Here is a 13,481-nt window from a genome sequence, read left to right on the forward strand (position 1 = left end):
GTGCTGGCCCCGCCCCTCTTCCTCCCTCCCCGGCGGACCGCAATGATTTAGAAGTTCAGGAATCCCACGTGACGTCACCGGGGGGGTGATGTAATGCACTCTAAATAGAATGTATTGTAATCTTTGCTCAGTCCAACGTGGTCCCTTCACCCAGGCTCCGCTCTTGCCTTCTCCACACTTGTTTGGTAAGTTCCTAAAAATACGGCTCGGCCACTTCTGGGGCTTTTGCATTTAGCCACTTTTGTTGCACTTGCCGCGGGAGCCATCTCGGGAGCGTACTTGTTTGCAGGGGTTGGTTCTCGGCAGCAGACGCGAGGTTACTTGGTCCAATGGGCAGGTCACAGGGCAAGGAGTAAGGAAGATGCGATGCATTTTTTTTGGAGGGTGATCTGTGTTTGTAAACATTTCGGCGGACCAAAGGGAAGTCCGGCCCCAATTACTAGTAGACTGTGGAATTCTGCTGTGTCCTGTGGCCGCCCCAGAGTCCCCACGCCGTGTCTGTCCCGGAGCGCGTCTCGGTGGCCGCTGCGCCGTGCGACTGGAAAGATGCTCGCTGGAGCCCGCGCCGTGTCCGCCCGAGCGTGCGTGCGTGCGTGGGAGCGCGCGTGAGTTTCCCTACACGGGGAACAGTTATGAATCGGGGGTGTGTGTTTGCCTCCAGAGACCTGGCAAAGTGAGGACCCCTCCAGAAGTGTGGTCAAGCGGCGGCGGCAGCAGCGGAGACGACGAGCCAGGAGCCTGCCCCCGCGTCCCCAGCTTCCCAGTGATGCGGCGGCGGAACCCCCGGAGAAAGTTTGCAAACTTCCAGCGGGCGCGGCAAGGACGCCGGGTCACCTAGGGGCGGGCGGACGAGGGCACCCGGGCTCGCCCTCTCCCGGGTGCCGAACCTGCTGCCACCTCTCCCGCAGAGCTGCCCGCCGAGGCTGGTGGGCGCGCGCGCCGGGGAGGGGAGGTCGCCCTTGCGGGGCGCTCGACTTTGCTCCAGGCGCTCCAGGCTCGGGAGTGCTGGGCTCTGTCCGCTGACGCTCGCACCTCCAGCGCCTCCCGCCTCCGTCCCTTTCTCGCCGGCATCCTTACCTCTTCCCCGCCGCTACCCAAATGACAGCTCAGGCTGGAGCCGCTGCGGCGCCCAGACAGTGCTCAGCACCGCGCCGCGGAGCCTTTCTCTGCGGCTGATCCTCCACTGTGCCGCTTAAACTTTTCACCAAGTTCATAGAGGGGCAAGACACGAAAGAACCAAGGCGATGTTTTCTCCCGGGGAGGGAGCGAGGGAGCGAAGGCGTGAGCACTTGCATCCCGCTTCTTCTTTTCCATAGATGTATTTCCAGGGGGTGTCTGATAAAACCCGCAACTTTCTCTGGACGAGGGCCGCCGCTACTTGATGTTTATTCAAGGCCAAGGACTGGAGTGGGCTGCTTGTGTATTTCATTGTCAGTCTGCAGAGTGTTTGATTTTTAATTTTTCCCTCTCTCTGACGTGTGTCAAGGAATAAAGGCTGTATACGGGTCCATTACGTCATTCTGCAGGCCAGTAAGTGTTTGATTAACAGCTTCAGACACTCAAGGGATCAGGGGCTTAGAATGCTGACAAAGCAACTCCCCCCACCCCATACTCCTGCAATTGCCCATTCCCTGGGCATCTTTACTTCCCTCTGGTCCCAACCCCTCCTTCTCCACCCCTCCCCCACCCACATCGTTATCATCTGGGCCCGCCCCCGCCTTTTACAGCTTTCCCTCGGGCGAACACTGTCCCCGGAGTGTGGGTAAGAGCTTCTGGTATCAGAGGGGACCACAGTGCCTGATCAGGGCACAGTCTGCCCTTTTCTATTATTTAAAAAAGGCACCAGCAAACCTCCTGCTCCGGGACGAAAATGCTCACTCCTGATAGAAAAGGCATCTCAGGAAATGTTTAGAAGCATTATGAGAATACTCAGCCCCTGCGGTGACTTAGGAAAGCAAGGCACCCACAGCCAACAAAGTACTTAACTTTACACAGTGCCTGCCCAGAACTGTTTAGTCCAAGAGGGAAGAGTAGGAAGTGAGCAGCCGACTAAACCAAGTTTAGCTGAAAGGACCAAGATTAGATGTTTTATTTCCAAAGCGAGAACATGTGAGTTGTTGAACACAAAGTACCATACAATAAATCGCTGCATGGTTCTGCATTGTTCTTTAAGTTTCTGTGTTTAAAGAGGAAGTTAAATGCATAAGTCATTGAACTGAGTCAGAATCTACCTATCTGGCAGTTGAAATAAATATCCTGTGTGACTTGATCAAGGGATAAGAGTAAAAAGCACTCTTTGGGAGTGAGGGAAGTGTGCAAAGTAAATAAAAGTAAAATCACTAATAACAGGCTTTTGGATGGAGAAGGGCAGGCAGGGAATTCGAGTGCTCTCTGATTTGGAGTTGGTGAAAACTAAATAAAGGAAAACTCATATTCTGAATAGGTGGGAATTTCTCGAAGGACACAAGTTTTGTTATAATCAGATCTGCTTTCTTCAAAGTACAAGCCCTGCTGTAGGGTAGGCATTTGTGAAACTCCTGTCTGGGGTCTAATTGACATCCCTTCCCCAAGTTTGTGGCGGTATTTATTATTTATTCACAACTAGAGATGAAATAGTATAACCCTGCACACAATATATGTGCATCAAAAGTGTTAAACTGCTTGTTTGTGATGCAGAGACCTTAAGGAAAAAATGGCCTTGGTCACGGGCACTGGAGAGGGTGATTAATGATCAGTGATTTAGTGATCAGTGATTAGTGGTTTTATTCAAACTGTTACCTCTGACCAGAAGCACACATCAGAGGATTAACAGGCTCTTTAGATAAATGCTCATTAGTGGAAGGGGGAAAGGCAAAGATAATAGGCATGCACCCAGGGACAACTTTCGAAGAAAATCATTCCCGTCTTCAGAATAATAAGCTCTATTAACAGAAAGCCCTTTTAATTTAAAACTTGCTTTTATCTTGTAAATCAAAGTTAGATGTAAAAGTTTGTAGTGCCATTATAACCTAAATTTTCCCATATCCACTAGATGTGGATTATCTCAGTAACGATATCTTTTTTTATTTAAATAAACAATTGGACCTTTAGAGTAGCTGAACCCTGACAAGTTCTTAGCTCCCAGGGTTTGAAGGTGTCCCCCCTTGTAGGATGGAGATTGCAGCTTGCTAACTAGATGGCGCACTGTTCTTTGGTGTTCCGTGCTGCGCAGCGCAGGAGTATGACTGAGCATGTAGCTGCTTGCGAGGTGTTCTTCAACTCTTGCAACAAAGTTGGTTCTGTGTAGGGTTGGAGGCTAGACAGTTCTACAAGTTTTTAGTCACATTTTCCATGTCAGTTAAATCTAGGGAGTTCAAGGCTACTGGAAAAATTAGTCTCATTGCTAAAAGAAACTTAGAGAACCAGGGAGAGAAGGAGGGACGAGAACCAGGAGGTACCTCTGGGGCAGAAGTGATTGTAAAATACCAGACCTGTTCTTTTTTTTTTTTTTTAACCAAGAGCCGGTTTCACAGTCTTTTGGTCTGAAATACTGAAGGAAAAACTCAAAGATTGATTTTCTTCCCAATCTTGCTGGTGAAAACCAAGTTACTAGAAAGAAAGGAAGAAATAATTTGATTTGGTGACAGCAGGAAGCAACACATTGCTGATTTTATTCTACAGATAATGGTAAGATGATGTTTAATATGCTTCTTAGGCAGAGAAAGCGTTTTGCACTTGGTTAAGGGGGACCAATATTGTATTTTCATAGACAGAATTTGGAAATGGATTTTTTATTTTGTGCAAAGTTTTAGCATTGCTCTTGTTAGTTTCCTGGAACTTATAGTAACATTTTGTGTAAGGGTTTTGTGTGGGTATATGTTTGTGCATGAAGACCATTATTTTCCGGGTAGAACATGTTCGTGAGCACATGAACTGCAGTGGGGAAGCTGTGAAACTTGTTAAATAATATGTCAGGTAAGAATTCCCTTTTCCATGAGCTTTCATGCATCACTTCAATAAATACTTGAATTTTATTAAGAAGGAATTCTTTTTAAAAGCCTGGCAATTAAAACCAAACCAAAACAAAAAACTCCACTTCACACATTGAAACCTAGATGTGTACTCCCTTCTCTGAGGAAGTGTGTTATTGACTGAACTTCAGTTATTTCTTTAGTTTTGAGACATGCAAAGAAAATGATAAAAGAACTCACTGTATTTTCCTTTAACTTTTTTCATTTCCCTCTCTTTGTAGCATTTTAGGTAGATCTATTATCATTAAATTTACTGATTAATATTGTTTTGGTTGTTCAACTTTACTTACAGTAAACATGTTTGCTTCACTGGTAGTATCTCTAAGGCAACTGTTTTTAACTTAAACTACTGATGTCACAAATTGCCTGTTGAATACAAGTTGCTTGTGACCTTATATATAGCTTATATCTGAGCAGATAGTTTATTAGAATGCTTCCACACATCAGTAGAAACCATGCCTTTATTTCTACATCTGTTTTCCTGAAGCTTTTGTTTGAATAAGTGGTTAAATAAATGGTAGATTGTTGGAGAGACTTTTCCTGTCTAGCTTTCAAATTTATAAAGTAGAATATTGTCATTATAACTATTTGTCAGTTTCCCATACCTGTGTGTTCCAAACTAAGCAGTCATGGAGTTTCCATGGTTATTTGTATTGGTATCAATTTCCCAATCTTCTGATTTCCTGCTATAACTTTTTAGCAACAATACAACATTATCCTATAGTATTTTTTAGTACTGGCATTAGTTTTCTTCTTAAACTGAACATTATTTTGTGGGGAGTATGATGGTCACTGGATCTCTAAGATGTAAACATTGGATCTGTAGTTGGTTTATTTCTGGCTGTATAGTTAGATTAAATTTGGGAGTTTGGGTGAACTTATTTTTGTCATCTTTTCTTTTCTCTTTTTTTTTCCTTCTTCACTTCAAAGCAATGCTGTTAGTCACAAAATTAATGCGATCATGGCTTGTGTTTCCCATCTATATGCTTCTTTTGCTTCTTACAAATTGGATTTCTACAGCAATTTAAGATCTTTTTTTAGAGGCAGCTTTCTTGGATGAAGATGGAATAATGATCTCAGTCAATTCATTATCTTGTCTAGTTTGACTACCAGCTGTATTATGGGAATCAACCAATGTTTTTATATATTAGTGCTTAAAAATTTAAATCTAGGACTATTTCTCTGAGTTATAGTTAAGAAAATTATACCACTGGTATAAGGTAATAAATTAGGGAAAAGAAGCCTTGAATATTTAAGTGAGAAGAAGCGCTCTTATATATGCTAAACAGACTTAAAGACACTTGAGAACCTTTTTGGGCTGCTGTTTTTGAACAAAGTAAGCTATCTACTTTGTGACCAGTGCTTTAAATAGAAAGTTGGGCCCTTTAAAAATGACATCAATTTTTAATGTTTTTGCTAAAGAATGATTACATTTTGTAATTAGAAAAAAATGCAATTAGTGTTTCAGAGTATTGTTAGAAATCACAAATCATGGATTTAATATAAGAAAATTTTTAAAAAGAGAGAATACCTTTAGAAATTTCCAAGTAGTTACAAGTCTGTTCCAGAAACATGAAAAAATTTTTGTGGCTCTTATTGAAGCCTCTGGGACTTTCAAAGTAAAGTGTAAAGTTTAGGATAAATTCCTGAATGCATAAGATGTTAAATGGACATTTAGATTTTTTTCCTCACAGGTTCACTGTAGCGCCTTAAAGTTGCTTTCTTCTATTTGCTTAAGGTTCACATTTCTAATCTGTACCCTAAAATTAGCAAGGATGGAAAACTACCATGTTTGCATTTGATCTTAGAAGGAGTAAAAGAACTTCTTTGGGCCTAGACTCTCTGATAGTGTAGTGAGATAAAAACCTAGCATCTTTGTGTGGATACTGGAGGTAGGGGAGATCCTCCTAGCCACTATCTCCGTTTCAAAGAAGAGACTCAAGGCCTGGTGGTGTCTCCTAACTCACCCAAGGCCCAGAGATAGAGAGTGTCAAGATAGGGCTGGAAGCCTGGTCCCAGCCTCCAGGTTGGGTTTTCTTTCCACAAGCCAGGCTGCCATAAATGTCCTTATCATAAAGGAACACAAGCCATGAGCCATAGCTTTGGATGCTTTGGTCTTTTCAAGCCTTTTCACTGCTAACATTTTAAATTCAAAGACAAATTTTTATCAGATCTTTTGAACAACTGCCTTGACCATAGACACTGTAGTTCCTATTCAGTGTATTCTTATATATCTCTGCAAAGTTAATTTTTATAATACTGGTCTCCTGATTTTAACTTTTCTTCTTCATCATTGTATAAGACATATCATATAAAATGATACCATCCAGATTTCATTTGAGAATACAAACAAGACAGAACTGAAAATGGGCTAAAAGGCAATCTGAGAACAAAGTGGTGACTTTTCTTATTTTCTATCTTTATCATCTCTGAGGAAAGGATATGAAAATTTATTTAATTTAAAGTTCATGTGAATCAATTTTCTTTCTGTTGATGAGAGTGAAAAGTACTACCTATGTTCACTCTAGCCGATGGACTTTTGCCCAGGACCCGTCTGTAATATGTTATCTTTCCAGGTCTGTGTATGAGAGTTTTGGAGGTAAAGATTATTTTGTCAGAAATGAGTTGAGTCTAGAAGTTCTTGGAGAGTTCACTAGCAAAAAGTGGTTACTCACAGCTAATGGAAATCCTGCATGCAACACAGAGGACTCCTGAGCACTAAATATTTTATTTATGATAATTTTAAAGATGGTTTTATTTATGATGCTGTGTTTAGGATGGGGGAAAAGAGCACATAAATAGAAATCTTGAATGCATGTGTGGTGTGTGTTGTTTGGCCTGACCCGCAGGTTTGCTTTTCAGTTCTTTGCATGAAGGTTTTATATGGGGATTCGAGTCTTTCTTATTCTTGTATTACACTGAGGAGCTCTTGTGTGCAGGCGTGATTTCTCAAATATAACTTATTCTAGCCAGTTTTGTGCAATTCTGTCTCTGCTAGCTTTCTAAGGAGAAAAACGTAGGCAGCAAAGGAACTCTGTTTTTGTTTGAATTAGCTCATTAGTTGATTTCTTTTGATTTTTGACAGCTGATTTCATTTGATTAGCTGATTTCTTCTAAAAAATACATTTAAATCTTCATTTTCCAGATTAAGTAGGATTGTTTCACTCTATCAAAACAGGACTTTTCTCTTTAAATTTCACTTCTATTGCCCAGGCACTAATCCATGCACCAGAGGGTACAAGGCATTGAGGGTAAAGTCCATTTTCTCCAGCCCACCTAGGTATGACTGGTATACCATTATGAAACACCTGATTTGCCTCACTGCAATGACAACACTGTCCAGAGAAATATTAACTCTGGGGAAGAAAAACATTATTATAGGCTCAAGCATCTACATTCTGAGCAGGAAATGATGCTGTGAAGAAGATGACTTTCAGCATACTGAGGGCCTCTAGGGTCATTTTCTCAACTACAAATAGTAAAATGTTCTCTTCGTCCATTCTCTGCATTTTCCTTACGTTTATGTTTTGCTGCGATTGTTTCTTAACAACCTTCCCAGCTACTCTGCTTTTGGGAGTATCCCCACAATAAGAAATCACAGTGTATGCACGAGAGAGGGGCTATTGTTCATAAGGGGAATAACTTTTGATATCAAATCTTGGGAGAAATAATTAGACAAAATAGAGAAAGTCTGCAGTCTAGTTGACAGTGTCACAGGTTCTGCCAGCTGTGATTCTGTGGCATTGTTGTTCATGGCAAGAGGCAGAGCCTCAGCCTGGAAGAAGGAATCCTTAAAGTGTTGCCTTGAACTCCTCTGCATCTCTGTCTCATCCTCATTTGTGAGAAGAGTACCCTCCTGATCAGTACTGTCTCACAGTGGGAGTCACATATGTAATTTTAAATGTTCAGATAGCCACATTACAAAAATTACAAGCAGACAGGTTAAGTTCATTTTCATAACATATTCTCTTTAACTCAGCTCATCCAAAATATTATCATTTCAACATATAATCAATATTAAAATGTTAATGAGATATTTTCCCTCCCCTTTCCTTCCTTTTGGTACCAGACCTTTGATATCCAGTGTGTATTTTACCCTTACAGCCATCTTGATGTGGGCTACCCACATTTCAAAGTGCTCAATAGCCACGTGTGACCAGCAACTATGGCACCAGACAATGCAAGTCTGTATCATGGTTCTTAATTCTGGCAGCCCAATGGAACCACCTGTGGAGCTCATAAAAAACACTGCCACTCCTCCTCCAGGACATTCTGATTTAATTGGTTTGGGGTGGGAGCCTGGGCCTCTGTATTTTTTAAAAGTTCCACAAGAGATTCTAATGTGTAGCAGAGGTTGAGAGCCATAGTTCTGAGCTCTAAGGAATCTTCTCTAATATTCTGTGATTCTATTTAAGGAAAGGGATTGAAGCAAAGTATTCATTCAGAGTTCAAGGGCAGCTAACACTTATTAGAGGCACGCTGCACCCAACAAAACATATTTAGGAAAATATAATTAATAAAACTTAAAAATTTACAGAGTGAGCAATTTAGAAGATAATTCTTTGCACCAGATACGAGCTCTGTTTTATACATGTTTCAAACATGGTTGTTTGAAATATTCTCTTTCCTGAGAAGTCTTAATTTAGGATTTGATGTACATATAGTCTTACAGAAATCCTCCATCTGGGAAAAGGTCAAGATCCCCACATTTCAGGCTTCTCCCTGGCATTCTTCTTTACCCCAGGACTACTTGCCTTTCGCTGTTTCTGGCAGGAAAATCTTACTTTACTGGAAAATCTTGATACTGTAGAGTTTCTTCCCTTCAAGATTTGTGTCGTTGTCTAAGAACCAACTTGCTCTGGTGAAGATGTTAGTTATACCTCCCCCAGACTGAAGGTACTCATTCTATTTGTCACCTCTTCTTTTTTAAATGTTTGGGTTCTCACTATGTAGTCCAGGCGGACCTTAAACTTCCAAGCCTTCTGCCTTAGCCTCCAGTTCTGGGGTTATAAGCATGTGCCACTGCACCAGGTTATTGGTTTTATATATATATATATATATACACACACACATATATATATATTATATATATAGAATAATCTTAAATTATATATATATTTCTAAATCCTTTGAGCTGAGCATGTTTTTGTAGCATCTACAAGCAACATTTCTTGTCTAGGGGTGGAGATACCTTATTATTGGTCCCTTGTGACTTCACGCTGCTAAGAACCTCTGCATTCCCAAATTCATGAGTCATTGCACCCTGATCCTTTCTCCTTATCCTCTGTAGAGCCATCTATTTCCAAATATGTGTCTATTTGACCACATGATTTTAAAACATAACTTTAAACCAGTTTTAGGTACAAAATTATATGTTTGTGTATATATATATATATATATAAAATCAGGAATCGAACTCAGGACCTCATGTTTGCCAGACAGGTGCTATGCCACTGAGCTATATCCCCAGCCCTGCTTTTCTATATTTTGTGGTGATTATATTTGTGCTTTCTGTACTGTCATTCATTGCAGGAACTTTAGCTTCCATGTATTAACACATAACTCTAATTCCCATTTTTATAGACAGAGAAATTGAGGGGTTGAGAAGGCTAGTCATCTTGCTCATTGATTACAAGGGCAGTCAGTGTGAGAAAAGAGTTTACATTTACTAGAGCCAGGTAACCGAAATACAAGCATTACGCTGGATGGCTTCCAGGCAGGGATTTTCCGATTGTATGTGCTACTACACTTGTCTCTGCCTTTATAAAAAACACTCTTTTTGATATTTTCCCATGCATTCTTTGCCCTTAAATGCTTTCTTTGCTAATAGCTCTTCCTCCTCAGCCTCAGGCTACTTGTATCTGGACTGATTAACAAATACATAAGGGTATATTAAACCTTGATATGAGATCTATTCTAAAAGTTTCATGGAGACATGTGTTGCAAACCTGTTTTCTTGGTGGTATCTAGGGAAACTTTCTCTCAGGCTACTTTGTGATTGACTGTCAGAAGACTGTGTGGAGAGACATTGAGATTAATGATGTAAGTTGCTCATCTGTTTTGGGGCTTGACGGTAAAGGGCTTTCGCCATTCATACATTGAGCAAGATAAACTATAGCTTAACTCCTGAATGATCTTAATAAGATGCGTTAGCTCTTGCTATGCCAATGTGCTGCTTTCACACTTGGTCTTGGGCCATCTGCTTTTGAGCTTTGGCTTTTGTTTTCTCCTAATAATGATGGCATGTTGGATTTAGCCACTGTAGTTTCTCGATGCCTGTGTCTTCTATGGATGAGATATAGGCCATGATTAACAGTGCAGTTGTGAGCAAAGCCAGAGTGATTAGTTGGTGTCTTTTTCTAGGCATTATGGTAAACTTGAAGCAATTTTAATATTTCCACATATACATGGTTACACTTTTGTAAGGCTATGTATATAAACAAAAACCTTGGTCAATGAGGACCAGAATTTTACTCGGGCATATGCTTGTAAATAGACCTGTCATCTTCTTTTTAGGGTGCTCATGGATAAATCTTAGTCACTTTGGGCAAGGTCCTCTTTGTAACATTGATTTAGGTGCTTATTGTTGATTAAAAGATATTTCTAGAATAACAAAAATTGGAACCATATTTAAGGCACCCTCCTTTCTTTCTAATGAGGCCTGTCGAAGCACACATTGTTTACAATTTCATCTTCCAATTTGGCAAAGCCAGATGACTAACAACTGCCCTTCTTAGGGCTGTGCTGTGCACGTCATCCAGAGTGATGGTGCACAGTATTTTGGCACCAGGAAGTTGTGTAATTTGAAATTGCACTTTTTACTAAATACTCACATTAATCCCTGAACCATTCAAAACATTAAAAAAAAAAAAAAAAAAAAAAAAACCAAAGCAAAACACCAGTGCCTGCTGATTAGATAGAGGCAGCCCTGGCAAAAAAGTATGATTATTTTTTTTTTCATGTGCTTCAGAAACACAAAAATCAGGGAGAAAAAAATTACTCATAAATACTTAGCATGACCTTTGGAAGGGATATTCTTAAAACAGGTTAACCCTTTATCCCCAGGTTCATCATTATTCTTTCCAGGAAGAAAATTTTTTAAAGCATAAAAACTTGTATCTTTAAAAGGAAGGCCATGATAGTGAATTATGTGGATGGCTTATATTTATTTAATACTGAGTGTGTATTTTAGGAACTCTTGGAATTCTTATATTCCTCTTTTTTTTTTTTTGGTTTTGGTTTTTCTCCGGTACTGGGAACCGAACTCACGACCTTGCGCTTGCCAGGCAGGTGCTTTTGCCCCTGAGCTAAATCCCCACCCCCTTATATTCCTTTAACATAGTTTTAGTTACTTCACGCTTATGTTAAAATAGGAGATTTTGAGATTGGTTACACAATTGTGAATGGGTTTGACAGTGTGCACCCGTAAAAATGGTAAAGATAATAAATTTTATGTTATGTATATTTTATCAAAGTTATGAGAAAGAGGAATAAAGTTTGCTCATACCAATTCTCCAGGTGGGGAAACAGAATACACAGACCATTTGTTCCATGTTAAATGTAATAGCTTTAGTGTATTAATGGGAAGATAAAAAATCTGAAGTACTTTTGCACTTTGGACTAATGTGGAGAGGTGATAGTGTGTGTGTGTGTGTGTCTGTGTATGAGATGTGATTCTGACACATAAGATAACTTAGGGAAGTGAAGGGCTAGGCACATAATGCTGAATACTTCTTTCCTGGAGATTGGCTTGGGTCTGAGTGGGCCCTCTGTATAGAAAACTGTATCATTTAATTTGAAAACATAATTTCTATGTGGTTTTACCTTGTTGTCTTTCTTAGTACAGGAATATATTCAACTGAGATCAATGACAAAAATCAGGTATTGTGGTCTTGCAGGTTATGTAAGGGAACATAAACTCATATTTTGCAGTGATGTTGACCAGAGAGAAGTTGTTTACGGGGTGCAGTCTGGGAACTGAAATGTCTGGGAGCAAATCTTAGGTGGAATGGTGAAGGAAATCGGAGCTATTTGACTTGGAAAGGAGAAGGCTCAGACTCGTTCTGTGGACACAAAGAATACTATTTTCTGACTTAAGGGAAAAACTGAAAATTGGAAAAGGGAGGAGGTTTGTTGTACGGGAGGTGGGGTTTGCTGTGTTTGCCATTTTGGCTCTGAAAGGTGAATTTTGAAACAAGGAGACTTAGACATCAATGGAATGGAGTATCTCAGAAGCTAGTGACCCCTCTGGCTTCTGATCAGAATGGTTACAAGCAGTGTTTCTAGAAGCAATGTGAAAGAGGTTGAGCCAGTTGTTCTTTGCACTTTTGGCTCATAGATTTTTTAAACAATAAGGTGGATATGGTGGCACAACCTGTGATCCCAGCACTTTAGGAGGCTGAGGAGGGGGGATGGTAAATTCGAGCTCAGCCTGGGAAACTTCGTGACTTGGCAAGACTTTGTCTCACAATAAAAAATAAAAAAGGACTGGGGACATAGCTCAGTGTTAAAGCCCTGGGTTCAATCCCTAGTACCACAAAGGGAAACAAAACAAGAAACACACAAGCACACAAAAAACTGAGGGAAAGCTAGGAAGCAGTTTCAGAAAAATGCACATTGGCACATGTTCTTGAGATTTATCGGTCCGAAAGCCATGGACTCCAAAGTGAAATACTTCTCAGCTCAGTGATTCTTGAGATACAGTCCATTGCTACCATCACAGGGACCTTAGGGACTGAAATTGCCACGGTCAACTATGGGCAGTTTCACGTGGCTCAACCTACTTGCGTTTGTGAATATATCACATATACAAATGACCCTCCTTAACTGTGGCTTCCTCATCTGCAGATTCAACCAAACCTGGCTGGGCCAAAAATAATTGAAAACAAAAAGATACTACACATTTTTTTCTTGTCATTACATGTAGTTTGCTTTTGCTTGTTGTTACTCTTTAAAAATACAATTATGGTTTAGATCGTAAACATCCCTTAAAGCTTGTATGTGGAAGGCTTGGGCCCCAGTGGATGGTGCTCCTGGGAGGTGGCCAGAACCTTTAGAATGTGGGACCTGGGGTGAGGAAGTTACATCACTGAGGGTATGGCTTGAAGGGGGATATTGGGACCCCAGCTTCTTTCTCTGTCTTGCCTTCTGTACTGAGCAAGCTGAGCAGCATTGCTCCCCCATGCCTCCCGCCAGCCATGATATTCTGCCTGGACAGAGGCCTGGAAGTGAGGGAGCCAGAGCTAGTTGAACATGGAATGAATCCTCTGAAATTGTGAGCAAGACTAAAGCCTTTTTCTTTTTAAGTTGTTTATCTCAGATACAGTACTTTGTCACAGTGATGGAAAGTTAACAACAATGAAACAACTACCTGCATAGTATTTACATAGCATTAGGTATTACAAGCCATCTAGAGATAGTTCAAAGCTCATTGGGGATGTTCATAGGCTTTGCATAAATATTATGCCATTG

The 13,481-nt window shown here is 40.6% G+C and overlaps 1 protein-coding gene across 1 annotated transcript in view; it reads left to right on the forward strand.

Moving 5' to 3' along the window:
• The first annotated feature begins 136 nt into the window (after positions 1–136).
• Creb5 (cAMP responsive element binding protein 5) overlaps positions 137–13,481 on the forward strand; it is a 388,897-nt gene continuing 375,552 nt past the window's right edge. The window contains exon 1 of the mRNA XM_005377470.2: positions 137–185. The gene's annotated coding sequence lies outside the window, so the exon portion shown is untranslated. The remainder of the gene's footprint in view (positions 186–13,481) is intronic.

Source organism: Chinchilla lanigera, unplaced genomic scaffold, assembly GCF_000276665.1.
Source record: "Chinchilla lanigera isolate Chin_1 unplaced genomic scaffold, ChiLan1.0 scaffold00009, whole genome shotgun sequence".
NCBI classification, from domain to species: domain Eukaryota; kingdom Metazoa; phylum Chordata; class Mammalia; order Rodentia; family Chinchillidae; genus Chinchilla; species Chinchilla lanigera.